Source organism: Etheostoma spectabile, chromosome 1 (assembly GCF_008692095.1).
Source record: "Etheostoma spectabile isolate EspeVRDwgs_2016 chromosome 1, UIUC_Espe_1.0, whole genome shotgun sequence".
NCBI classification, from domain to species: domain Eukaryota; kingdom Metazoa; phylum Chordata; class Actinopteri; order Perciformes; family Percidae; genus Etheostoma; species Etheostoma spectabile.
This window is the reverse complement of record NC_045733.1, coordinates 23588879-23592955: the sequence shown is the minus strand read 5'-3', so window position 1 is coordinate 23592955 and position 4077 is coordinate 23588879. Positions and strand designations below refer to the sequence as shown.

Genomic DNA, 4077 nt, shown 5'->3' with positions numbered 1-4077 from the left:
TTTTTTTTTTTGACATTTTTTTAAAATTATGGTTTAGTCAATTTAAAAAAAAAAGAACCATTTGTCGCTTTTCCAATGTTTTTGACTTTTTTTTTTAATGGAATTTTAGTTAATTTTTTAACAATTCTTTGTCGCTTTTTCCAATATTTTTTATCTTTTTTTTTTGTCACTTTTTCATCGTTTGAAAAAGAATGTTTTTGTTAATTTTTTAACCTTTTTTTTAAGCCTTTTTTCAATATTTTTGATATTTTTTTGTCACTTTTCCCGATTATTATTATTATTATTATTATTTTTATTTTTCAGCATTTAAAAAAATGTTTTTGTTGATTTTTTATTATTATTATTTTTTGACCTGAAGACAACATGAGGCTTAATATTTTTATATTTTATATTAATATTTTTTGTTATGTTTAACTTGTACTGCAGTATCATGGTTTGTTGCGCGATGCCGTCTCAGTTTATCACATTTATATGCTCAATAAAATTAAACCACTCATGATTTTTGTATTTTAACCCTTGTCTTGTCTCTTTTTTGGACCATTGTTTTTGTCCTTTTTTAACACTTTCATCCCCCACTACCTTCATATAAACCACTAACACCAATTTCTTCACACAGGTTTTACACTTATTCTTGGAATTCATGCTCAATAAACCTCATTTGTATGAATTCGTCAGAACAGAAATTAGGATTTATTTTGAAAACATCAGAGGATGTTGAGTGCATCAAACACAGACATTTCTGTAAAATCCTAGAAAACTGAAAAGAAAACCCCAAATTCAACGAAAGTAGTCGTTCATTTAACCTGTGGACCACGCTGAATGAAGCCATCCGTGTTATTTTGGGGCAATTTGGCTCATGCAAACCCACATTTCTGATTTGGAAATTTATTATTATGTATTATTAGTTATTTATTTTGTGTGTGAACTACATGTGGTTAGTGTGCAGGAATCTTAATGTGCAAAGTAACTAGTAACTTAAGCAACTACTAACCAGTAACTAAAGTAACTAGGAACTAAAGCTGCTAGTAACTAAGAGTTATAACTATACCTAATTACTAACGAGTAACGAGGAAGCTCAAGCAGCAGAATTAATTTAGTGTAGTAACTAACCGTAACTAGTTAGTAACTACAGTACCTAGGAACTAAATGCTAGATGAATGTAGTGGAGTAACCTAAAGTAATGTACTAAAGTAACTAGTAACCAGTACTAAGTACTAGTAACAGTAACTAAAGTAAAGCTAGGCACTAAAGTGCTAGATAATGTAGTGAGTAACTAAAGTGAACTAGTAACTAGGAACTAAAGGTAACTAGTAACCAGTTACTAAAGTTAACTAGAACTGAAGCTGCTAGATTTAGTGTAGTAACTAGTAACTAAAGTAACTAGTAACTAGTAACTAAAGTAACTAGGAACTAAAGCTGCTAGATGAATGTAGTGGAGTAACTAAAGTAACTAGTAACTAAAGTAACTAGGAACTAAAGCTGCTAGATGAATGTAGTGGAATAACTAAAGTAACTAAAGTAACTAGTAACTAGTAACTAAAGCTGTAAGCTGCTGTGTGGGTCGTCGCTGAAGCTGCAGTACCATGTTTGTTCAGCAGATGGCGGCAGAGGAGAGTCCTGATTCGCCGCCGTGTTTCTGAGTGAGTGTCGGGTTTTGGGGGCGGGTGTCTAGGGGGTTGTCCTGTCTCTTTAAGGCCCGGATCTTCCAGCTCGCGCACGGCTTGACTGGTGCCACGCTGCTGCGCGTGCTCAGTGCGTCTCCGCCGCTGCTCGCATCCTGAACCTGGAGCTCTCTCTGTCTGTATGTCTTTAACATACACCCTGTGTGTGTGTGTGTGTGTGTGCGTGTCTGATGGGCACCTATGGGTGACGGAGGGAGCCTATTGTTGTCCGCCCGGTGGTTTGTCCTGCTCGAGCTGCACGTTAACCGGAGAATGCCCCGAGGAACCGGAGCCGTGTCACTTCACCGGCTGCACGGATAGCGCAGCAACACACCCGAGAATCACGGTAATATCACGCATTTATTCCCATTTCTATTTCTCCAGACACCCCCCCATCCCCCCCCCCCCCCACCCCTGCTTTTGGGTATCAGGGTCTATTAGAGTCTAGCCTTATTCTCATTCTAATGAAAGGATCTCGCGTTAACGCGATGCGCCGTTTTACATCCCGGCGCATCGCGTTACTGCCACCGGAGACCGGGGTACCGGGACTTTGAGGGGTCTCCGGGCTCCGGATGGGAGTCAATGGGTCTCCGCGGATTTGCACGAGCACCCTCAGCCCCCCACGGCCCGGCTGCTGCGGGTCCCTCTGGGATGGGAAGCCGGTCTCAGGACTCGGGCCTCACAGCTGCTGCGATACTATCATAAATAATAATAATAATAATAATAATAATAATAATAAGTTGTTCGCCTTATTTGTAGCTAACGTTACAATACGTAATATTTAGGCTGGATGTGTTTTTTGCATTCATCCATTCAGCCTCTTTCTCTTGTCTTATACACAGTTATTTATTGTATTTTCTGTATTTTTTGTGTATTTCATATTCACTTTTAACCTCGTGTTGTCTTCCCGTCGTCCTGCCACTTTGTGTGTTTTTCTGGGTTGAAATTTCAACATTTTGTTGTTGTTCTTTTTCTACACTTTTCTCGACGTTCTTGTCAATTTTATTTAATTTTTTTGTCACTTTTTTGACGATTTTTAAATAGTTTCCGTCAATTTTGTAACAATGTTTTTTGTCACTTTTTTGACGTTTGTGAAATTGTGTTTTAGTTAATTAAAAAAAAAAAAAAAAATGTGTGGCTTTTTCCAATGTTTTTGATGTTTTTTGTCACTTTTTTGTCATTTTTTTAAATCATGTTTTAGTTCAATTTTTTTTTTTTACCTTTTTTTTTTCGTTTTTTTCCAGTGTTTTTGATGTTTTTTGTCACTTTTCCAGATTTTTGTGGTCAGTTTTTCAGCGTTTCAAAACGAATGTTTTTTGTTGATTTTTTTCCCCTGCGTTTTTGTAGTTTTTTTTTCAACATTTGTCACTTTTATCAACGTTCTTTTTGTAGTTCTGATATGGAAATTTAATCGTAGAAATTTGACCCGAGGACTACTCGGGTCAAACTATTTCTGATATTTCTATGTTTAAGACACTTTATTTTCACCCTCTGTCTGAACCGCTCCGTTTCAGCGCCTGTCTCTTTAAGACCCCTTCCTGAAAAAGCCCGGTCTGCTCTGATTGGTCAGCATTTCCATGTCCTCAGAGTCTGAACTCTCAGAGTCTCTGCGCCGTAATTGCAGCCAGGGAATGACTGTAACGGCACTGTATGATATAATAACATAATAATAAAAACGTATGCTCCAGTCTGTTGTTATTACACACTCTACACACAGGCCTGAACTACACACACACGTGCTCTTCATAGAGTTCCAGAGGATGTTCCTTCAAACGTTAGTAATTTAAATTATTACTTGTTTTTAATACAGGGTGCACGTTAGGGGGCGCTATGGAGCCGAGACCAATCCCTTCAGAACGTTTTCATTTGTTATAGGTCTGACGTTTGCAGGTTTTGTGAGTTTTTCAACATTCTTAAGCCCTCAAAAATGTGAGAGACGGTTCGGAATAATAATAATAATAATAATAATAATCTCTACAAAAACAATAGGTGTCCTTGCACTTTGTGCTTCTGTCGATACACGATCCGTCCTGCCTGCACCATCTGGTCCACAGTAGCGGTCCGCCGTTAGCCGCCTCCGGAAAAGCTAACAACGCTAGTTTAGCTAACAGCTAATTCGGCTAACTGCTAGCTTGAATTAGCCCAAAATAGCGTAACTCAAACCAAACAGCGGGAAAAGCAGCTCCAGCTAAATTAAGACTTCACAGTAATAATAAAGACAAGTATTGAGTGATTGTGTTTTCAATGAGCACAAGTAAAGTAGAACTGAAGGAACAGTTGTTAGATATTCAAACGGTTATTTTAAGTTTGGAGGGTCTTTTACGTACATGCTGTCTCAGCTAGCGGTTAGCCGAATTAGCTGTTAGCTTAACTAGCGTTAGCTTCCGGGTGGAGGCGAACAGACTTTCTTTAACTG

The 4077-nt window shown here is 38.0% G+C and overlaps 1 protein-coding gene across 2 annotated transcripts in view; it reads left to right on the top strand.

The window, feature by feature from the left end:
- Nucleotides 1-1724: 1724 nt before the first annotated feature.
- The window catches only part of LOC116690728 (USP6 N-terminal-like protein), a gene marked incomplete in the record, with an annotated part of 30402 nt that continues 28049 nt past the window's right edge, over nt 1725-4077 (top strand). For both annotated transcript variants that reach the window (XM_032517896.1, XM_032517888.1), the window contains 1 exon segment: nt 1725-2007.